The sequence below is a fragment of the Oncorhynchus nerka genome, linkage group LG27 (genome assembly GCF_034236695.1).
Source record: "Oncorhynchus nerka isolate Pitt River linkage group LG27, Oner_Uvic_2.0, whole genome shotgun sequence".
In the NCBI taxonomy this organism is placed as follows: Eukaryota; Metazoa; Chordata; class Actinopteri; order Salmoniformes; family Salmonidae; genus Oncorhynchus; species Oncorhynchus nerka.
The window spans coordinates 68,654,978-68,680,344 of NC_088422.1; the positions used below are offsets into that span (position 1 = coordinate 68,654,978).

Genomic DNA, 25,367 nt, shown 5'->3' on the forward strand with positions numbered 1-25,367 from the left:
CTCTCCACCCTCTCCGAGTTGGGCATCTCCGGCGCGGCCCACGCTTGGATTGCGTCCTACCTGACAGGTCGCTCCTACCAGGTGGCGTGGCGAGAATCTGTCTCCTCACCACGCGCTCTCACCACTGGCGTCCCCCAGGGCTCTGTTCTAGGCCCTCTCCTATTCTCGCTATACACCAAGTCACTTGGCTCTGTCATAACCTCACATGGTCTCTCCTATCATTGCTATGCAGACGACACACAATTAATCTTCTCCTTTCCCCCTTCTGATGACCAGGTGGCGAATCGCATCTCTGCATGTCTGGCAGACATATCAGTGTGGATGACGGATCACCACCTCAAGCTGAACCTCGGCAAGACGGAGCTGCTCTTCCTCCCGGGGAAGGACTGCCCGTTCCATGATCTCGCCATCACGGTTGACAACTCCATTGTGTCCTCCTCCCAGAGCGCTAAGAACCTTGGCGTGATCCTGGACAACACCCTGTCGTTCTCAACTAACATCAAGGCGGTGGCCCGTTCCTGTAGGTTCATGCTCTACAACATCCGCAGAGTACGACCCTGCCTCACACAGGAAGCGGCGCAGGTCCTAATCCAGGCACTTGTCATCTCCCGTCTGGATTACTGCAACTCGCTGTTGGCTGGGCTCCCTGCCTGTGCCATTAAACCCCTACAACTCATCCAGAACGCGCAGCCCGTCTGGTGTTCAACCTTCCCAAGTTCTCTCACGTCACCCCGCTCCTCCGCTCCCTCCACTGGCTTCCAGTTGAAGCTCGCATCCGCTACAAGACCATGGTGCTTGCCTACGGAGCTGTGAGGGGAACGGCACCTCAGTACCTCCAGGCTCTGATCAGGCCCTACACCCAAACAAGGGCACTGCGTTCATCCACCTCTGGCCTGCTCGCCTCCCTACCACTGAGGAAGTACAGTTCCCGCTCAGCCCAGTCAAAACTGTTCGCTGCTCTGGCCCCCCAATGGTGGAACAAACTCCCTCACGACGCCAGGACAGCGGAGTCAATCACCACCTTCCGGAGACACCTGAAACCCCACCTCTTTAAGGAATACCTAGGATAGGATAAAGTAATCCTTCTCACCCCCCCTTAAAAGATTTAGATGCACTATTGTAAAGTGGCTGTTCCACTGGATGTCATAAGGTGAACGCACCAATTTGTAAGTCTAAATGACTTAAATGTAAATGTAAATGTAAATGTAACATCCACATTAAAGTAGAAGAGTTATTATATTAATATTATAATATTATATTCTTATTTATAACATCAAAATTACACAATACATTATTTACCATTAATTTCTATTGGGCACAAAATAATCTGAAACACAACCGAAACAAACTGTGAATGCATCCAACAGATTAGTAGAGTCATACGCCAAATACTACACGTTGGACTTCTATAATATGCATATAAGTGAATTTGTCCAAAACCTTCTGGCTCCCTGAAATGGGGGGACTGTGTTGTAATTTCTAAACAGTTCACCTGGTATGAATGAAAATGCCCACATATTAAAGCTGACAAAATAGCTTAAAATCCAAAGTCCTGGATCTCACTGTACATAAGAAAATATTTCATCACACTATTATACTTGGCCCCCAAAGCAACAATCATATATCACCATCACAAACACTTGGGCAGCTTTCCTAACAGGACATAAATATGCCTTGATAAAGTTTATGATCATTAGAAGGCTTGTCCTCTGAAACCAATCAAAAAACCTCAATAAACGCTCCTGAAGATACATCGCCAAACCAAATCAAAACCCGATATTCAAGTTCAGCTCTTGTATGGTGATGTATCATGGAAAGAATTGTCTGTGGACTGAGAGAAGTATGAGACAGGCTCTTTGTTATTCTGGAGTGGGATTCTTTGGCTGTACTCCTACATTCAGTTCAAAGATCTTCTTCTTGCCCTGGACCATGGCTTTTTCTGCCGACATGTCCCCGTGGTTGTTATAGCGATCACTAAAGTATGTGAAAACATTGACGACCAGAAACGTGACCAGGAACAACGTCAAAACAATCCAGAGAAGTCGGTTACGGCGGAAAATCTTGGGGCAAAGCCGGTCCAGGACAACTAGGACCTCTTCAACCTTACTGTAAAGGAAAAATTGAGAGGGGATTCAGAACAATTCAAGTTATACACCCAGTCACCATACAGCGGCTAGTATAACTACATAATAATTCATTTACAATTGATCTACATGAAGTGAAAATCACCTGCTGAACTTTTCTTTTCTGATGATTTCTTTTCCTTTTCCTTCATCCTTCTTTTCTGTCTTTTCCTCTACTTTCTCCTCCTCTTCCTCCACCTCTTTGATTTCTTTGCTTCTCTTCAGTCCCTCTTGGTAGCTGTATTTGGAACATTACAGTTGTTTTCTCTTTAAAAAGGCACATGAGCTGATAGTAGAGGAAGTATCAGCAGTGGCACATTACTACCATTCAAAAGTTTGGGGTCACTTTGAAATGTCCTTGTTTTTGAAAGGAAATAAACATTTTTGTTTTGCTTCATTAAATAGTACCCGCAAAACACCAGTCTAAACGTCAACAGTGAAGAGGTGACTCCAGGATGCTGGCCTTCTAGGCAGAGTTCCTCTGTCCATTGTTTGTGTTCTTTTGCCCATCTTAATAATTTATTTTTATTGGCCAGTCTGAGATATGGCTTTTTCTTTGCAACTCTGTCTAGAAGGCCAGCATCCCAGAGTCGCCTATTCACTGTTGACTTTGAGACTGGTGTTTTGCAGGTACTCTTTAATGAAGCTTCCAGTTGAGGACTTGAGTCCTCTGTTTCTCAAACTAGACACTCTAATGTACTTGTCCTCTGGCTCAGTTGTGCACCGGGGCCTCCCACTCCTCTTTCATTCTGGTTAGGGCTAGTTTGTGCTGTTTTGTAAAGGGAGTAGTACACAGCGTTGTACGAGATCTTCAGTTTCTTGGCAATTTCTCGCATGGAATAGCTTTCATTTCTCAGAACAAGAATAGACTGACGAGTTTCAGAAGGAAGTTATTTGTTTCTGGTCATTTTGAGTCTGTAATCGAACCAACAAATGCTGATGCTCCAGATACTCAACTAGTCTAAAGAAGGACAGTTGTATTGCTTCTTTAATTAGCACAACAGTTTTCAGCTGTGCTAACATTATTGCAAAAGGGTTTTCTAATGATCAATTAGCCTTTTAAAATGATAAACTTGGATAAGCTAACACAATGTTCCATTGGAACACAGGAATGATGGTTGCTGATAATGGGACTCTGTACGCCTATGTAGATATTCCATTAAAAAATCTGTCATTCCCAGCTACAATAGTCACTTACAACATTAACATTATCTACACTGTATTTCTGATCAATTTGATGTAATTTCAATGGACAAAGAAAATAGCTTTTCTTTCAAAAACAATGTACTTGTCCTTTCTAAGTGACCCTAAAATTTTGAACGGTAGTGTATAAACTACTTTACTTTATTGCAATGCTGACTGTACTGAATGTACAGTATATTTCGTTGAGTATTCATATTCTATTATGTACTGGGGCTATTATGTCAGTAGAGTACAGCCAGTGTTGAGCCACTCCCCTGTCAGCTTGCACAGGGTGTGTGACTGTGGGTATGTGTGTGGGTGGTCAGTGTGAGTGGGTACATAGAAAAGGGCCTCACCCTTTATTGTAGGCCTCCTCCTCGATCTTTGCCTTGATCTCTGATCTGATCTCTGATCGGATCTCCTCTAGGTTGACGGAGGGCTTGGCTGGGGCAGATGGCTCAGCTTCCTGCTCTGCTACACTCTTTCCACTGCATTGTTTCATAGCGGAAAAAACACATAGAACATTTTACCAACAGACATCATGATGAGAGTGAGGAGTGCATCATGGTCATTAGGCTTTCCATCATAACACTGTGGCCTTGTGTTAATGAACAGGCTGGAACACAGTTGAATGGCAGCGTGCGGGGATGGCACCATCACTGCCAGGCAAGCTTGCGTAAAAACAAAAGTACGAAGGCAAAATGTGTACATGGGGACTCTTAAAACGTCCCTGGCTTTTACTGAGCAGACACTTAATACATTGTTATTGTCTCTCTTGCTTTGAGAGATCCTGAGATTTTGGCATGGGGCGAACTAAGAGAGCACATCTCCCTCTCCCTCTCCCTCTCTCCTGGCTTTTGTCAAGCTCCCCAGCCCAAATGTTTAGATTACATCTCAGAATAGCCCATCAGCCAGTTGCAGTTGGATTTTTATGGAATGTTGCACAGTTATTTTGGGTGCATAGACAATCTGGGAGTTGCATAAGGGTAGTGCAGTTATCTGCTGTGTATGGCCCCTGGTATCCGGATGGCAATGATTAATCAAGTTACTCCCGCGGGAACACTTCCTGAAGGTCAAGTACATGAGGCAAATATTCTGATACAGCACAAGATGTCTTCTGATAAGGGTGTACATATATTAAGGCCCCGCATCGCACATTGTTTCACAGCGCTGTGAACTGACCTTGGGAACCAGTCAATACAGGCAAGGAGATAGATTGTGCTGAGTACAGTATGTACAGTATATTTGTGGGTATGCATTAGGTCAACCTTATGACAGAGGATGGAGGAACATACCTCTCATCTATAGCTGGATGTGTAGGCTCAGTGGGAAAGTTGCTTTTCACACTGTTGGCTTCACACTGTAATTAACAAGAACGAACAACATGCATGTAGACGAAGCAGACTAATAAACTTAAATAGACAGGATATTACCACTTAATCACGTGGTCAGGTTGACAGGCTGAGAAGGTTGTGATTGGGTAGAAAACATACCAGGACAGGAAGTGCTTGGCCCATGGTGGGTTGGGGGCTGGGTCCCATGGCAACGCTGGGGCCGGGTCCTGCCATGACCGGGGTCTGACCAGGGATGTTCAGGAGGTTAAATTTGGGGACTACCGCAACACTGACCCTCCGTCTGGGCAAAGCCTGATAAGGAACAATTGGAAAGGAGGCAGAGAGAGAGGGTGAGAGATAGAGGGAAGAAGAAAATTGGCCTAGCGTCGTCCGGGTTAGGGAGGGCTTGGTCGGTAGGGATGTCCTTGTCTCATCGCGCACCAGCGACTCCTGTGGCGGGCCGGGCGCAGTGCGCGCTAACCAAGGTTGCCAGGTGCACGGTGTTTCCTCCGACACATTGGTGCGGCTGGCTTCCGGGTTGGATGCGCGCTGTGTTAAGAAGCAGTGCGGCTAGGTTGGGTTGTATATCACATGACTTTCAACCTTCGTCTCTCCCGAGCCCGTATGGGAGTTGTAGCGATGAGACAAGATAGTAGCTACTACAACAATTGGATACCACAAAATTGGGGAGAAAAAGGGGTAAAAACACTACAAAACCAACCTTTCCCAGGGTCAGCGACATTGATCTGGATGGCCGTGGGACTCCATCATCTAACCAAAGGACACAGGAGAATGCAGTTTAATTAAGTCAATTAACATTTGCAACAACTCACCTATCTGGAGATAAAGGGTTTGTGCAGGTGTACCTCCAGTGTCTATGGATCCTCCATAGCAGCGACTGGAGTTCTGGTTGGCCAGCTTCTTGAACTCCATCAACTCAGCGTGGTCCTTCTCATAGGTCCTCTTCAGATTCTCCACGTACTGCATCATCACCTCTGTGGCCTTGTTCATACGTTTCTCCTGTCACACAAAGGGTTCCAAAAGGGTTCTTTGGCTGTCCCCATAGGATAATCCTTTTTGGGTTCCATGTAGAACCGTCTGTGGAAAGCGTTTTACTTGGAACCCAAAAGGGTTCTACCTGGAACCAAAAAGGGTTCTCCTATGGGGACAGAGAAATAACCATTTTATGTTCTAGATAGCAGCAACGACAGAGTCATTACTCTCTATGGGCAGGAGAGTTAACCATACAGTCACGAGAGAGAGCGAGAGAGAGAGAGACTCCAACACTGTAGAAAGCCATCATCATGTCAGGTCTGGGATCAGGTTTGGGGTCAGCAGCAATATGTTGTTAGTCTATAAATCACAAGGGACTTGTGTGACGTCTAACAACGGACATACCCCTGAGTCCTTCCCTAGTCATTTATTGGAGTTGGCTTTGGCGTGAACGATAACCTGAGGGAAAGCATAACATCAGACTAAATCGTTCATAAACATAACTTATCTGTCCAAAAACAAACATACCCATGGCCCTGAACATCCCAAAGTGTTTTTCTCATGACAGGATCATGGAAAAGTTTTCACTCAATGTTTTCTTCTCTCATTCATGGGTTTCCTCGAATCATTAGTGTACCCCGTGGATGGCCTATCCTATCCTATCCTATGCCTGCGTTCCAGTACCTGTCTGACTGCTCCAACCACCTCAGCTCTGCTGGAGAGCCTGGTGGCCAGACGGTGCAGTACTGCTACTGTCTCCATGAGGCACTGGTAGGTCTCCCGCTGCTCCATGTTACTCCACTGTGGTGCCGTGCACTGAGGAGACAACACCAACAAAACACAGGTCTTTTATAAGTGAAAGTGAATCACAACTCATTTATTTTCCTGTGTCATCATGGCCGACTAAAGGCTGACCTTCAGAGAGCCTTTGAATTCTTCCAGTTCCTTCTCCGTGTTCTCCTCGGTCAGGGTCCGCTCCCGCTCCGCCTGTTTGAGCCGTGTCTCCAGAGTGTAGTTGTCGTTCCGGAACGCCAGCGACAGTTGAACAAACGCGTTCTGTGGGGAGGATATGACTGTGTTTAATGTTCATGAAACGGTCCCCGGGGACACATTAGATACCATTATTCAGGACTGTGACACACCAACTCACTGGACCTCCACAAAACTGTAACATAACTGTTATGCTAGCAATGTACAGTATGCGGTAATGTAAAGCACAACTACACCAGCTGGCTACCCAGCTGCCATATAGAGCACCAACTAGCCAGTGTGTTGACAGTGCTGCCTGCTACCAGGCCTGAGATGAGCCTATAACGTGCAGCGATGCTGACAGATGAACTCCTGGTGCCATGCTGTCATGATCAAACGGTCTTTGCTGCAGAATCCCAAACATCGTCGCAGAGTACCGAGACAAGCGTTGAGAGGAAATCGGGGACTTCGACTGTCCTAGTGCACAACATGTATCCCCCTGGGAGGAACCGGTGTCTGGGCAGGTGGGGCTATAGCCTAGGCCAAGTGCTCTGCACTCAAACAACACAGCCATGTTTGCATTTTCTTCTTAGAGACAGGAAATCATTAAGGCTCTCATTAGTCTCAATCATGGGTAGGTACTAGGGGCTTCCTGTACACTACATTCATGAGGCCACAGACAGAGGGAGAACATGCACTATAAAACTGTTACTGTTGTATAATACACTCTCCAGAGTAGATACTAACCTCAACTTCTTTTTCCGTGAGTGGAGGTGCACTACAAAATAATCAGAGAGGAAATATAGGTTCAGTATGTAAGTAGAAAAAAACTAAATATATGGTCAAAGGTCAATCCCTGTCAGTCTAAATACTGTGATACCCACCAGCCTGGTAGCCCTCTGTGCAGTTTGAGTTTCCTCAGCATGATGTCTGAGATGTTGGGCATGGCGTCTGACTTCTCTTTAGCCTCCTCATCAGTAGGAGACCCTGCAGGGGGCAGAAGAGAGGGACCAGGCCACACACACACACACACACAACCATTAGATAGTTACAACGTGGCAATCTGATCTCTATGGGAAACCCTAATTTATTTAAATGATCAGATTACTATTTTGATAATCGACCTACTTCTGAACAACATTGTACTGCAATTTTCTTGGATCACAAACTACTTCACTGATGTCTTTTCAAAGTTTGGGCAAACCAATATTAGCTGACTGGGTTCTCTCATGTTTTAGTTAACACTCACACCATCTGCTGGTGCAAACTAAAAATAACATTTCAGGTTGCCAATAAATTGCAGCTCTGTGCAAACTTAGAACAGAACATGCCCTCAGTTCTAAGGAAAATCTCTCGGGGTCAGTAAGGACTAGCATCCTGTGACGTAGCTGGGAGCCTTGACTCCTTTCCCCCTCACTAGATAAAAGTCTACTGTCCACAACCAATGGTCTGTTACACAGCACTGTCTCCTCTCCAGGTCAGACACGGGGTAACACAGTACCTCTTTCCTGTTCAGCTGTTTCACTCAAGTCTGCCAACTTTGACCCCACAATGCTTTGGTTCCGCATCAGCTTGTGCTCCTGTATACAGAAGAACAGTGCACATTTAGATTTTTAAGAGCTTTCATGTTGTAATAACTGTGTCGCACAAAGATGTTTACAAGACCAAAACATTACAAGAACAAAACATTCTCTCTCATGATTTTAGCATTTACTAAAAGGCTTTTAAATCCCCAAAACATGCAATAAATGTCATATTAATGCTGTCTGGTGAAACTCAAGGGATGAGCCCCGGTCGTTAAAAGGCTCCCATCGTACCTCTCTTATTTTGGACAGCTTCTGCACGTTGACAGGCTGTACAGGGAAGTCCTTGTACCCAGAGGACTTGAGCAGGGCATCCCGAGTCTTGTCTTGAAAGGAGAAGGTTTCCTCGTTTGTAGGGGGGAGACTTGGTGCCCCATTCCTGGCGTTGAGGGTTCCAACAGTGTCCCAGGACACAGCTCTCATGAGGGGAGGAAAGGCCCCAATTGTCTTGATCTCTGCCGTGCAGGGGGCCTGTTGAGTGGGGGGCCGAGGGACAGGCTTGGCCACCCCAGTGGCAGGGGCCTGGTTGGGGGCTCGAACCAGACCCTCCTCTGGCTTATTGACTAGTACGGGTTCATGGCAATTCTTAGCTGTTACCCGGGGGTCACAGTTCTCCTTCTGGCCCCCATTGGGCTCCCTGGGGGGTAGGGGGCCAGAGTAGCGGGGAGCCAGGGTGCCTGAGGACACCTTACGCTTCTCATTGGGCTTCCAGTCCACCAACCTCCTGGTGCTCTAAAAACAGCAATATCATAATTCCTTAAACACTGTCAATTCAGAAGAAACAAATAAGATTTTCTTGGAAAGGGGGCGCAAGAATGTCAACATTTGTTCTACCGTAAATTAATTATTGTATCCAACATAGCTATGAGCATAGCTATTCTGGAGTGTAAACTCATGAGGGTTTTACTAACTACGTATTGCATTTTCATGTTTGACTAACTGTTCCAGGGTGCCACTTGAGAATGAGAGTGGTGGTGAGAGTGCTGTGCTACCTCATGCTCTGGTGTACTGGTGTCAGCCTGCTCCCTCGTAGACAGAACCTCCAATCGCTGCCAGAGAGGAGAACAAATCAACACACATCAACATAGTGTTAAAACACCACTACTGAGTGCATCAGAAGAATCCATACTGGTCTTACCAGGCTGACAGGCGATGAGGGGGCATAGTTCACCTCTGTGGCTACAGCTGAAAGAAAAAGGTTTAGAACAAAAGCTGTTTAATTAAATGCATTTTTTATATTTTTAAGCAAGGCTTTTCATGCGCTCCATTGAAGAGAGTGAGTATTCTCTAACAGACAGAAAGATGGACGTACCTATTTGAGGGGCTGTGATTAGAGAGCTGCTTCTGGACGGTACAGGTGAGGAGGATGGTGTGAGGTTAGGAGAAAGACCTGTGGATAAAACACACACGTCTTTTATGTTTGGGCAATGAAAGTACAGTATACTGCATCAGCATCGCTTTCCAGATAACAACGCAACAATAAAACTATAGTTATTGGGACTTCATTTGATATCTGTCACTGTAGTCTGTTATGTGAGGGAAGACTGGACTTATCTGGCGTGCATTCAGAATGCTGCAAGACGAAGGCATGAGGGCACGTACGTGATGTTCAGATAACTCCGGAAGTCAAGATAGAAAAATGCAGCAATTACAATGACTCACTTACGCAACTCAGCTAGCAGACCTGAGGGTTTGTGGCTGCTCACTGTATTTCATAACCAATGTTAAGAGTCAAAATATTGTTAAACCAAATCTACACTTCAACAGCTGACTAAATCTCTACTGTGCAAATAGTGGTCTTAAAGTGAAGAGCTTACGTGACATTTCTTGTATCATCTTTCTGCCTCTTACATACTGTATACTATACAGTAAGACTTATCGTAAAGTACTTGTATATTTCCCTGTTTCACTTGTACACCAATCTGTAAACCAGTGAGTGTCTCTCACCTGTGGGGGATTCAGAGAGGCTGCAGGTGGACTTTCGACCCCTGCGGCTCAGGAAGCGGTCGCTGACTTTCTTGGCCTCCTGCAGCAGCACCAGGTTCTTCTGACGGTCCTCCTCTGAGAGCTGCAGCTCAGGCAGATGGTCTTTCACCAGGTCTATCACATTGCCTGTACTGTCTGAGAAGGATACACATGTACATACGCACGTGCACGCACACACGCACGCACGCACGCGCGCGCGCACACACACACACACACACACACACACACGTAATTAAAACACAAACAGAGACAATAAGAGACAAATGGCAACAACCAATAGTATTCTCTCTGAGCTCAGCACAGAGCAACAAGCCAACATCAATAGTAATCAAAGCAGAAGCATCCCGGCGCTGAGAGCTTGGGCTATGCTTTTCTAAGGACAAAGGGGACCAGTCAGAAACTGATGACCAAACTTAGACATTTCAATAGATGGAATTAAATTAGCCATACAATGTTATGAAGAAATAAATCCCAATGGAACTCAATGGAACATTTTGAACAATGGACTTATGTACGTTTTGTTAACACGAGGCTATATTTAGCCTTTAAGTATTTGATTGTACCCACCGACGGTAGTGATGGGTCCTCCCAGGGAGTTTCGGGACAAGCGAGATCTGGGACTGTGTGGTCTGGGAAAGAGAAACGTTTAAAATGAACAGACGCCGTGTTCTTACGACACAGTCTTTATTTACATTTAGCTACTCTAAACACTTGAAGAAGGACGGATTTTCTTTTCTAGAAATATTTCGATCCTGGCTTGGTTAAAGTGGCAAATCTTTCAAGAGGTGGTTTGCTCTCAAGCCTTTTTTGACATGAGCAGTCCTGTTCTCAGGATGAAATAACACATGTACCTGGTCTGTTCCAGAGGGCGACCGTCTGCTTGGACCACGGTCACGGTCGCTTGCTTTGGGAAGACAATGGTGGGAGCAGGCATCGCCACGGTAACTGCTCTACTTTCAACTGGTGTATACTAGATAGAAAGATATGTGAGAAACAAAAGGTTATGCAGCAAGACCAGAACTAGACTGCATGAAAAAGGTTTTGAGTGGACTTTTGAGGGACCTGGATCGCAGACATGGGATCCTGCCATAGAACAATCTGATATTGTCTCTCAAATAGAAGGCAAATTCATAGATATGGATATTGTTATTGCAATGACGTAAATTGGGGGACATTTTCATTTAAATCATTCAAAACATAAAAGCATGCAACACAAGGATTACAGAGACATTTGAGTAAACATGTCACCAATTGGCTTGTGTCACCGCAAAGGCACTTTCTCATTCTCTACCCTTTAACCTTCCTGCTTATGTACACATCTATAAAATATTGTGTACATACCTTCACAGAGATGTTTGGTGACTTGGTTCCCCAAACTGAAGACTTGGTGTTTTCATAAGCTTTTAATGTCGATATTAATGTGAAGATAGAGCCAAATATACACCTTAATGTCTCTAGACCCTTCCTGATGTTGACCATGGCTGGGACTGTATGGGGAACGTGGTGGAATCCGCAGGAGGAAAAAGACTTCAAGGCATACCCATTTCAAAGCACTTTTAAGGGGAAAAATAAATACACTTGTGGTCCTCTGTGATCGGTGGGTATTTCAGTGAGGCACTTAGCTCTGTTGACTAGCAGGTGGTCCATGGTTTCCAGCAGCAGCAGCATTTTTAGCTCAGAAGCACAATGTCAACAGCCTGAACCCCTGAACATCAGAGAAACTCTAGACAACGTCCCTCTGGACTAAACACATCCTGAACTCACTGGACCTCAGCATCCCAGGAGAGTGGAAGGACAGAATGAACACTCACTTGAACCAAGTCAACCATATGAAGTATATTTCCAACATTAAAGGTCAGGCTTATATACCCTGTACATGTTTTATTTATATCCTAGAGTCCCAGTTCTACCCTCAGAGAAAATTATGCAAATAAACAGGGAGGCATTAAATTAACCTTCACTGAGAGCTTCACTGTAACCTTTGTCCTGGAAGAGAATGTGAATAAATGTTATCCCTGTAACAGTCTAAAACTGAAAGGCCAGGGCATTTGTTTAATAAAGGAGGATCATTTTCTACGGCTGCCATACCCCCAGGTTAGATTACAGAGGCTCATTGCATTCCTCAGTGAAGTCTTATCTAGGCCGTGTTTATGACTGAGTGAAACGAGTGACAGTATACTTCTAGGAGGTGTAACTCAGTGGTTCTGGTGAGGCAGTCATCGGCTCAACACAAATCTGTATATAGGTCCTGATTGTACACAGACAGCTTTCAGGAAGCCTCTATTTTTTGTCTCAAAAACAGAGTTTCAAGAGCATGTTTTCTGGGAGACATACTGGACTAGGCAAAGCCACATTCAGAGACTCATAGAACATCCAATCTGTCCACTGCTCTGTACAAGTCTACTCAACTCAATAAACATTAGGGTGGGGAGTCACACAGGATGTGAACAGATGACAGAACAAAACAACGAGAGACAGTTCAGTCTTCAAAGTAGAGCCAAGATTTGGAGTGGTCTGGACACACTGTGCTAACCTGTCTTGACCACCAGCGCAGTGCAAATGATCTCATCAACACAAAAAACAGGTAATAAGAGGCTCTGGGGAAAAAAGGTTGTAATCTGGACAGAAGAGGAAAGAACATCCTGCTCATGTTTTTGCTGGGATTAATTACATATTTTCACTGCTGAGTGAAGCTTTGTTCCTGAGCCAAAAATGGAAGTGGATGAAACGCACCCATAAGGCACAGGAATCCCAAACTCAAATCATGAATGAATTAGTTTGGTGAAGGACAGTGAAAGGATTCATTGTTACTAAAGATACACACATCCAAAACACACTAACATGTATTAGCAATGAATATGTGAGCAACACTATGAGCATAGATATGAGCTAAGACTAATGTTCATATTGCTGATATGCTATTGTTGCTCACACATTCATTGTAAATCAGTATAGCTTGTCAATACTGAGGTTCTAGGTTCTGTATTAATGAGATAGTGTCATGTATAGCTCTGAGTGCAACATACCACAGCTTTACAGTGAAGGTTTAATGTAATGGATAGGTACTCACTGTGCTGGGTGAGCTGGAGGAACTGTCGAGCTCCTCAGGGGAATCCTCCTCTTCTTCCGGGAGGACGGGCATAACGGGGGCCGTGGGGCTCGGGGTCGTGTCAGGGGGAAGAAAAAGGGGCTCTCAGCTGGAGTGGGTTGGGTAGGGGATTCCTCTAACTGCTGTTCAGTCTGAACCCAGGGAAAGCAGTACAACTTGTGGCCCCCTCCTTCCTGAAACCAGAATTATATGCATGCAAGCAGGAAGTCACACAGGTACAGGTGAGAATACGCAGCCTCTGATAGCTTCTAACTATCAGGGAAACCACAAAGAAGCATGACGCTTCCTCAAATAGGATAAGTGTATAGATACATTTGCTTATGAACGGGTGTGCCAACTGGTGGTGGTTATGTCTGTTTGAACTTTGATGTTGGAAGACAAAAACCTATGATGTCATAAGGAAAGGGCCTTGTAGACATACATTCAAAGTAAATAGTATTGCAGTTGCAGTGTTCTGGTCATCTCTGTGTAAAAGGAGCAATGAGCACCAACATGTGACGCTTATAGGTTAAATATCACAAGTCACTATTATTAGAAGGCATAGATTTTTCAAAAAATGTGGCATATGTCAACACTTTGATTTGTGGATAAACAGATGGAAAAGGGGTCTTAGTAAACATCTTCCAGAAAAATTCTTAAAAAGGTATCAGAAATACATTAAAAACAATCATGTTGAAGAAAAGACCCCTGCCAACTAATATCAACACTTCTATTTAGTTTTGCAGAAATGATTTGCCTTCTGTAAGTTTAAGTAATATTGCCTCGTGTCTTGTCATTTTGTTATCAAAAACCCACATATCGTTAAGATGTTTTCTAATTTCTCTCCCTCATGAGGAGGGAGGATAATGACATTTCACAGAAATAACAAGAAATGGTAGACCTACCAATTAGTTATAATGTTTCTACTGATAATAATATTGGTAACAGAGTGATTGAAAAATCTGCAACATAATGACTGCAATTGAATTGGCCAAAATGGAAAATCATAGTAGTCACAAACCACAGTTGCAGTACAACAGAGTACAGGACAGTAGAGCACAGTAAAGTAGAGTACACTATAATTGATTGGACTCTACTGCACTTTACTGTACTGTACTGTGCTCTACTGTTCTCTACTGTGCTGTACGATGTCCAAACTTGTGAAACATAGACGTCTATGATTGGTACACATTTGGTCCGGTCTGTGTAGAATAATACCCAAACATGCAAAGGAGGATATTACATTTCTCTACCTTTGTGTACCTATTCAGGTTGTATCACCATGAATATAAATGACATTCACAATTGCATTTCTGTATAGTCCAGATCTCTCCAAAACTCTTGAACGTGCCGTCCTTGGCCAGCTCTCCCGCTATCTCTCTCAGAATGACCTTCTTGATCCAAATCAGTCAGGTTTCAAGACTAGTCATTCAACTGAGACTGCTCTTCTCTGTATCACGGAGGCGCTCCGCACTGCTAAAGCTAACTCTCTCTCCTCTGCTCTCATCCTTCTAGACCTATCGGCTGCCTTCGATACTGTGAACCATCAGATCCTCCTCTCCACCCTCTCCGAGTTGGGCATCTCCGGCGCGGCCCACGCTTGGATTGCGTCCTACCTGACAGGTCGCTCCTACCAGGTGGCGTGGCGAGAATCCGTCTCCACACCACGTGCTCTCACCACTGGTGTCCCCCAGGGCTCTGTTCTAGGCCCTCTCCTATTCTCGCTATACACCAAGTCACTTGGCTCTGTCATAACCTCACATGGTCTCTCCTATCATTGCTATGCAGACGACACACAATTAATCTTCTCCTTTCCCCCTTCTGATGATCAGGTGGCGAATCGCATCTCTGCATGTCTGGCAGACATATCAGTGTGGATGACGGATCACCACCTCAAGCTGAACGTCGGCAAGACGGAGCTGCTCTTCCTCCCGGGGAAGGACTGCCCGTTCCATGATCTCGCCATCACGGTTGACAACTCCATTGTGTCCTCCTCCCAGAGCGCTAAGAACCTTGGCGTGATCCTGGACAACACCCTGTCGTTCTCAACTAACAACTCAACTCAACTCTCCACTGGCTTCCAGTTGAAGCTCGCATCCGCTACAAGACCATGGTGCTTGCCTACGGAGCTGTGAGGGGAACGGCACCTCAGTACCTCCAGGCTCTGATCAGGCCCTACACCCAAACAAGGGCACTGCGTTCATCCACCTCTGGCCTGCTCGCCTCCCTACCACTGAGGAAGTACAGTTCCCGCTCAGCCCAGTCAAAACTGTTCGCTGCTCTGGCCCCCCAATGGTGGAACAAACTCCCTCACGACGCCAGGACAGCGGAGTCAATCACCACCTTCCGGAGACACCTGAAACCCCACCTCTTTAAGGAATACCTAGGATAGGATAAAGTAATCCCTCTCACCCCCCTTAAAAGATTTAGATGCACTACTGTTCCACTGGATGTCATAAGGTGAATGCACCAATTTGTAAGTCGCTCTGGATAAGAGCGTCTGCTAAATGACTTAAATGTAAAATGTAAATGTAAATGTGATTTCTGTTACCATCATTATACTATCGGGGGTTGATCCACTTCACGTACTAACCAAAATACACTGAGCAAAAATATAAATGCAACAGGTAAAGTGTAGGTCCCATGTTTCATGAGCTGAAATAAAAGATCCTAGAAATTATCCATATGAATCAAAATCGTACTTCTCTCAAATTGTGTGCACAAATGTGTTTACATCCCTGTTAGTGAGCATTTCTCCTTTGCCAAGATAATCCATCCACCTGACAGTTGTGGCATATCAAAAAGCTGATTAAACAGCATGATAATTACACAGGTGCACCTTGTGCTGAGGACAATAAATGTTCAGTTTTGTCACACAACGCAATGCCACAGATGTCTCAAGGTTTGAGGGAGCATACAATTGGCATGCTGACTGCAGGAATGTCCACCAGAGCTGTTGCTAAATAATCTTATGTTAATTTCTCTACCATAAGCCGCCCCTAACGTAATGTTAGAGAATTTGTCAGTATGTCCAACCGGCCTCATAACCTCAGACCACATGCAACCATGCCAGCCCAGGACTTCCACATCTGGCTTTTTCACCTGCAGGATCATTTGAGAGCAGCCACCCGGACAGCTGATGAAACTGTGGGTTTGTACAACCAAATAATTTCTGCACAAACTGTCAGAAACCGTCTCAGGGAAGCTCGTCTGCGTGCTCGCCGTCCTCACCAGGGTCTTTAACTGACTGCAGTTCGGCATCGTAGTTCGGCACCTTCAATGGCCACTGGCACGCTGGAGAAGTGTGCTCTTCATGGATGAATCTCGGTTTCAACTGTACCGGGCAGATGGCAGACAGTGTGTATGGCGTTGTGTGGGCGAGCGGTTTGCTGAACAGAGTGCCCCATGGTGGTACGGACAACAAACACAATTGCATTTTACAGACTGCAATTTTAATGCACAGAGATAACGTGACGAGATCCTGAGGCCCATTGTCGTGCCATTCATCCGCCTCTATCACCTCATGTTTCAGCATGATAATGCATGGCTTCATGTCGCAAGGATCTGTACACAATTCCTGGAAGCTGAAAATGTCCCAGTTCTTCCATGGCCTACATATTCACCAGACATGTCACTCATTGAGTACCTTTGGCATGCTCTGGATCGACGTGTACGACAGCGTTCCCGCCAATATCGAACAACCTCACATAGCCATTGAAAAGGAGTGGGACCAACATTCCACAGGCCACAATAAATAGCCTGATTAACTCTATGCGAAGGAGATGTGTCGCGCTGCATGAGGCACAGATACCGACTGGTTTTCTGATCTACACCGCCTACCATTTTTTAAGGTATCTATGACGACAGATGCATATCTGTATTCCCAGCCATGTGAAATCCATAGATTAGAGCAGTGTTTCCCAACCCTGGTCCTTCAGTACCCCCAACAGCACACAGTTTCGTTGTAGCCCTTGACAACCACACCTTGTTCAACTCATTGAGGGCTTGATGATTAGTTGACAAGTTGAATCAGGTGTGCTTGTCCAGGGTTACAATAAACATGTGTATTGTCGGGGGTACTCGAGGAGCAGGGTTAGGAAACATTGGATTAGTAAAATCTTTAAAATTGTTGCATGTTGCATTTCTATTTTTGTTCAGTGTAGATTTTTTTCAAACTCAAGATGCCATATCAGAGCTAACACCCAATTCTTTCTGCAGCGATATTTTACTGTCTGTTAACAAACTTTGCATCTCCACTGTTCCTCTAATAAATGTGTTTTAGTAATATTTTCAGTGGCAGTTGTTAAATGTAGACTTCTGTGTATAGGGGTGCAGTTTGGTAAAGGCTCAGTGCAGTCAAAAACGAGATCTGTCTGTCTGTGTTTTGATATATATCTCCACACTATGAGGTTGGACTAATACTGTGAAATTGTGGAAATTATAATAATGCTCTTTCAGTGTAAGAGCTGTTTGAACTGTACTTTCAGCCTGTTTTGGTGGGATGGAGTTTTGGTCTGCCTGGTGACATCACTAGGCTGTAAATTTGTTAATAATAGACCAATAAGAAAGAGAGTTCCAAACCTCTCTGCCAATAACCGCTAGTATTCAGATTTCCCATCCCCACTCAGACCACTTCCAGACAGTCCTAATTTTTGCTTGAGAAATTGCTCTTGCTGAGAAGCTTTTATTTATTTTATTTTTTTACCATTTTGATTGAAAACAATCACAGAAGTTGTATAGGGCTGGTGAACTGGCGAATACGCAGTGTCTATGGGGTCAAGTTGCACTTCCTAAGGCTTCCACTAGATGTCAACCGTCTTTAGAAACGTGTTTCAGGCTTCTGCTATAAAGGAGGTGGGAATGGGAGCTGAATAAGTCAGGTGTCTGGCAGAGTGTCTCTGGCTCGTGACGCGCGGTCCTGACAGAGTTAGCTTTCGTTACAGTGCTTTTCTACAGACAATGGAATTCTCCGGTTGGAGCATTATGGAAGTTTTATGTTAAGAACATCCTAAAGATTGATTCCATACATCGTTTGACATGTTTCTACGACTTGTAACGGAACTTTTCGAGTTTTTGTCTGGACGTAGTGCTCGCGCCTCATGAAGATGGATTACTGGGCTGAACACTAACAACAAGTGGCTATTTGGTCATAAATGATGGACTTTATGGAACAAATCAGTAATTATTGTTGTTGATTGTCAAACTGGGATTCCTGGGAGTGCATTCTGATGAAGATCATCGAAGGTAAGTGAATATTTATAATGTTATTTTGAACTTCTGTTGACTCCAACATGGCAGATATTTCTTTGGCTGGATTGGGCTCTGAGAGCCGTACTCAGATTATGCTTTTTCCGTAAAGTTTTTTAAAAATCTGCCACAGCGGTTGCATTAAGGAGAAGTCTATCTTTAATTCTGTGAATAACACTTGTATCTTTTATCAATGTTTATTATGAGTATTTCTGGGATTTGATGTGGCTATCTGCAAAATCACCGGATGTTTTGGAATCAAAACATTACTGCACGTAACACGCCAATGTAAACTAAGATTTTTGGATATAAATATGCACATTATCGAACAAAACATACATGTATTGTGTAACATGATGTCCTATGAGTGTCATCTGATGAAGATCATCAAAGGTTAGTGATTAATTTGATCTATATTTCTGCTTTTTGTGACTCTTTTTTGACTTGGCTCTGACCTAACATAATCATATGTTGTGCTTTGCTGTAACGCCTTTTTTAAATCGGACATGATGGGTAGATTAACAAGAAGTTTATCTTTTATTTGCTGTATTGGACTTGTTAATGTGTGAAAGTTACATATTTCTAAAAAATATTTTAGAATTTCAGTGGAATATTGTCGAGGGGTTCCGCTAGCGGAATGCCTGCCCTAGAAAGGTTAATAAACTGCATGCTTTCCCGAGTTGTAGTTGGAGGACCACACAACATATCATCACGATATGATAGTTAGTATATAAATATTTGCCCATGAAGGCATTTCCAGCACTATTTCTCAGATGATTAATTTAACCGACACAAAAAGATCCCACCATGACGAACAAACAAATTGTTTGTTGTCATTTATACAATCGTACCGGCATTTTATGTTTCCATCAGCCCGGTCGTGACTTTTTCAATGCGTTAATTAATCCGCATGAAATGGTTGCATACTTAATACTGAAATGGTTGCATACTTAATTGCTATCCAGAAATGATTGGATATTAAGATAGGAATGGCTGGATTGGGCTTTTAAACTTCGCAAACATTGTAAAGTGAAAGAGAGAGTCTCAGCGTCACTCTGTTACAATGGATTTGCCCTTCTCTCAAATAACTTGGTTATGATGCAATGAATTATCATTGCAATATTCCAGATCCAGCACAAATCTCTAGCGGCATATTACTGTAATAACGTATCAGACAAACCACCACACAGACATGTCAGCTGCTTCTCTCTAGTGTTAAACCTGACTAGCAAGTCCTGCAGCTTCCAGCACTGTGCATAAACAAATGTGACCTTTGTCTCCCCAGAGGCGGGGGCGGATGAGCCAAATTAATCTGGGAGAACGGGAATCCCAGAGGAACGCATTCTTCCAGCTATTAAAGTTATACTTGTTTAATTCTGAGAATGAACAAAGAAAAACAAGATACCGTTGCCTTGCAACGAATCTGAACATCTATGACAGGCAAATCAAACTGGGAGGGCAGCGAGGTAGCACAATGGAGGATGAAAGGTTAGCAGTGTCGCAATTAAATCAAGGTTAGAGCAAGGTTAGTTTGAACTACCATATTTACACTAAAACGAGCATATCTAACCACACAATTGCAATCACAGTCGCAGTTATATCGCAATCACAATCGCAATCACAATCGCAGTTATGCTTATCCTGTCATTTCAACATGCCCATGGAAATAATACACTCGGAAAATGTCATTCAGCAGAGCCAGAATCATCTAAATCAGACATGCCATCAGTCAGAGCTCTGTCGGGGTTGACGGAGGTCACATTCTTACCGGAGTCTCCCTCTCTGAGCCTAATGGTCTTTGCCAGTGCTCACTCCAGGACTCCCTGCCTCCATTCCAACCCCGCCCAGCCCAGGCCGTCCTCCCTCATCCTGCCCTGCCTCTCTATCCATCAGCCAACCCGTGCCCCCCACAGCCAGCACTCAAGCTCCACTCACTCCGCTTCTCGGTATGGGAGGTTTTTTTTGTGTAGAAAACCATGGTTTTGGAAGGATGTGGACACCTTAAATGGGTAAAATAACTTGCTTTTGTTTCTGTCTCTGCCCATTTAGAATAGTGTGTGTGTGTTTATTTTTGAACTACAATGATTTGGGAATCACTCGAGTATTTAATAATAAAAGAGGCTATCCTCATTAAAGTAATCATTAAAAAGTGTTCAGTCCTAACTTACCTTATCTGAGCCTGTTATTAAAACAGTCGGTAGAGCTCGAGAATGGAAACTCCCACAATGCTCTAGATCACACCCAATATCTGTTGGTTGTAATGCATTGCTCCTCCCACTATCTTCTGGTTCAGAGGCTTTACTACAGCACTGTCTTCTTGGTTTGATGGCTGATTCCCACAGTCTCCAGGTGGCAATGCTTGGCCACTCCCACAGTCACGGGCCTCTGGTTGACAGTAGTCACGGCAACTAGGATCCTCCGATCTGAGACTGATCAAACACATCAACACACTGTTCTTTATCCATAATCAACAGTTAAATCTCTCCAAAATCATATCAAACTCAATTATAACCAGTATATCAGCTTGAATATTTGTAATAACTTCCACAGCTTCCTGCTATGTGAAATACCACCACCTCCTCATTCTAAACCCGGAGAGGTGGGCCTTTCCTAACACACTTTATGCAATCCTCTGACAGTTCCCGCTTCCTCCTAGGAATGTACTGAGTGCCCCTGTAACTTATCGGGAGCTGGTGTGGCATCCCTGCACAGTCTCACCTTAGCCTAGCTCTTCAGTTGTGGGAGGATGTTCATCTAAACACATGCAATATCCTCTTCCTGTAAAAGAGAGAGAATATAAACACTAACCCTGCTACATTCTCCTCAGTGCGAGCGGCAGCGTGACTGACACAGGCAGACTGGGGGGGGGGGGGGGGTATCCGTTGGGACGGTAAGTGAAGGGGCACACTCGTACTGGAGGAAGACTTGTGATGGGGACACTGGGGGTGTTTGTGTCTCTGACACTGGGATGGAACCTATGAGAGGGAGGAACCAACACGGTCAGACAAGGAGGTCCCATTCACACTAACAACATGGCAGTATAGGCAGTAGCAGACATTTGAAAACAAAACGCATTAAACAAGCAGATCGACAGGAGATAGGAGCAGAAATGACAGGCAGATGAATGGTGGCACTGTATGACCTGCCAAAAGGAAGTGGAAGATATGTGAGGTGCACATGAGCATTTCACTGTACCTATTTTACCTGCTGTAAACTGTGTATGTGACGAATACATTGGATTTTGATTTGAAGACGACAGTGGATCTATTACCTAAAAATGCAGATGCAGGACCATTACTGCTGGAACTGTTGTGCTTTTGGTCTGGGACAAAGTCAGGACATTGGGCTTGGCTTGTTTTGTTGTCATCAGTGCAGGGTGCATCTGAATCGTCACAGCTCTGACAGAGCGAAAACAAGATCTTCCATTAATCCATTCATGAACTATGATGTGTCATCCACACTCAACATCTCCTAGCCCCTACCTATGTTTAATAATATTTTATGGGGCTGTTAGCTGTATCAGATCTAGCCGATTTTGACGTAATAAAAAAACAGAGAATGCATCAAATGGATTTTTCTGACATGCCGGCAATGAGGAATTCAGTGTCATGTGTTCAGTATTCACTAAGCAGAAGGGAAAAACAATAAGCTGTAGAACAGAAAACATTCACCCTCTTATCTTTGCTCATAAGTAATCCAGAGTGCACATTTCATTGAGGAATGGCTTCCTGAGTCCAGACACAGTACAGTAACAGTGTATGCTGGTAAATGTCATGACAAACATGGCTAACGTGGCTAGAGGATGCTGGGAACGTGAGGCTAATAGACCTATCCCTCACAAGGGAGGAAGTAGACTGTTTAGCGGTCTCTTAGGAACAAGAGGGATATTTAGACAAAGTCTCAGAAAGATTTTTAAAATGTATTTTTACCTTTATTTAACTAGGCAAGTCAGTTAAGAACAAATTCTTATATACAATGGCGAGGCCCCGGTGCACAACTGAGCAAGAGGACAAGTACATTAGAGTGTCTAGTTTGAGAAATAGATACCTCACAAGTCCTCAACTGGCAGCTTCATTAAATAGTACCCGCAAAACCCCAGTCTCAACGTCAACAGTGAAGAGGCGACTGGGATGCTGGCCTTAAATCACTATCCTGTTATGGCCTTCACAAAACACAATGTCCAGATAGGCCAACTTCCTACAACTGGAGCTGTGTTGAACCACTCACATACAACACAAAATGCACCCGGATCTCCTGTCTAACATACTACAATAAACATATCATTGATTTGTCATGAACGTTTATAACCAGCTGTTATAAATCTCTAGTGCATTATGAAACATCAGAGAATGCTATTTTCATTAGTGTGAGGGTATAGTGAGGTCAGGTTCAGTACCGAAGGTCTCCTCCTTATCAAGCCTGCGTATTTACTCCTACACACTTCTATATCTGTACATGATGAAGGAGATGACATAGAGAGAACACTTTCAGATACTGATAAAAACGACCATCTAAAGAACATTCACACAGTGACCTACAAAGGCAGTCCAGAAAGACTGCTGTACTGTGACTGTGCAACATTGCAAGGGTTTTGAGACACTGTAAAGCATTTTTTATTTCTTTCAAATTAATATTATTATTATTATTAATTGGTTCCACAGCTTTTTGTTTTGTTTACTCAACTTTTCGGTCAGTTTTACCTGAACTTAAAAAAAAATGTGTTGGCCCAAACTTAGCTCTAACATTTGAAAAAGTAGGCAAAAATTCAGTCAACTTTAAACAATGTTTGCTTAAATTGTCTCATATGTTCATTCAATTATTATTTGGGTGGCGTAGCAGGAAGACCAGAAGGCCTTGAACCAAGAGGTTGTGAGTTCAAATCCCAGGTGAGGACATGTTGAATAATAAGGACTGTATACATGCACAATGTAATCATGTATGTCAATGTGTGTCAAATATATAAGTTGAAAACCTTGTATGTTAACAGCACTGTGTGTGTAACTAATTCCACAGCCTTTTTTTAGGTAAGATGCCCAAATAATATTTTTGTTGTTGAATGAACACATGAGAAAGTTTAGCACACATCATTTTAAGTTGTTAGAATTGTTGCCAAAGTTTTCTCAAGTTGAAACTAAGTTTGGATCAACCCGTTTTATTTGTTCAGGTAACACTTGAGTAAACAAGTTGAGGAAACAAAAAATGTTGTGGATCCAGTTACAATTAGTTGAAACAACTAGATTTGTGGGTGCCGTTTTTTTTTTTTTTTTTTACAGTGCAACACTGGAATCTAGAAGCAATGTCCTGGACTGAGATAGTTTCTGGGAGTCCACAGTGAGAGTAAACAGAGTCGAGGGGGCCAAGCTGAGCTGAGGGCCACAGAGTTACCTCACGGCAAGGCAGAGGGCTGGCCTCGCTGCTCTCTCATGATAAAATGAGCTGAGCATAGCGTTTTCCGACCCCGTTCTCACCTGTTACGTAAGCTCTCTGCCTGTTGCCAGATTAGTTTAAAATGTGGTTGTGTAAAGCACAGGGAGGACAGAACCGGCAGAGGAAGTGGTGGTTACACAGCCACCATCCCAGATAACAGGATATGGAGGGAATGTGAGAAAGATGAGAGATGGATGGTGAGCGATAGAGGGGGATGCAAGTGAGCTTGTTCAAAATACCAATGCCATTTAGACGATCATGGCTATATACAGTATTGCAATAAAACAAATAAATCATTAGCATCTGCTGGTTCATGCATAGAATCCCAGTATCTGCAACTTTCAACCAAGTCTTGTAATTATTGTTCTCCCTTAGCAAACCATTACTATCTTCCCAATAAGTGACAGCCTGTAAACCCTCACAAGAGATATACATATTCCAACATAATCCCAAAATGATGATGAACTGCGCAACTGTTTAACATGGCTGTCAACTCGATGCACATAGCCAAAGATACTAATGATAAAGTGCATGTCATGCAGCTGCAGACTCTCTAATCTCTAAACAAATAAAACGCGCATGCAATACATCATCTCTACCTGTCCACAGAGCAGAGAATAGATCAATAGCTGTACCTGTAACCTCCTGTGAGAGATACAACCTCCACTGCTTAGCTCCACATAAACTCCACATAAAACACCCGACAGAACTTTCCCTCAGTCAAACTGTAATTCCCAGATTTTTTTCACAGAAAACCTAACTATCCCTAGCTGTCTCTTTTCCTTTCTTTTCCCTGTCTTTTTTTTTCCCAGCACCAGCCTCTCTTTCACTCCTGGGAGCTTTGACCATTTAAGGAGAAGGCTCTGTGTGCCTCTCTGGGCTGCTGCTGTGTATGTGTACAGCTTTTCTCTGAGGCTGCCGCTCCACTCCACTCAGCCCTGACTGATCACATCTCCTGAATTACACTCCAACTCTGAGCTCCAACTCTGAGCTCGTACTCTGCCTGGGAGCGCCAAGTCACTATTTTTTTTCTCTCTGTGATCATTCTTGTGGGGGCAGAGGTCTGACCAGGGAATGATAGAGTTTGATCAAAACACTGTATAACTCAAACTATCATTCCTCCATCCCCCACCAGATCGGAGTCTAGGACATGGTTTAGGGTGGAAACCAGGCAGTCACATAACCTCAAGAAATGAAGAGTGGGTGGGTAGCTCCTACTGAGCCCCTAAAATAAACACACAGACAAACAAACATTCATACTCATGCACACATGTGCATCCTCTGTTCTGTACATACAGAGGCAAACAGACTAAAAAAGCTCTTCTGATAAACTTCTCGAATATTATGGATTATCTGAGGTTTTAAGCTTTTTTTTGCGGGTAATTAATAGACCATAAGACCATAAGAGACAGTATGAGAAACAGGGGACACTACA

The 25,367-nt window shown here is 43.9% G+C and overlaps 1 pseudogene; it reads right to left on the reverse strand.

Annotated features, from left to right (window-relative positions):
- Positions 1-1,092: 1,092 nt before the first annotated feature.
- LOC115112532 (inositol 1,4,5-triphosphate receptor associated 1-like) lies at positions 1,093-24,837 on the reverse strand (annotated as a pseudogene).
- Positions 24,838-25,367: the final 530 nt, after the last annotated feature.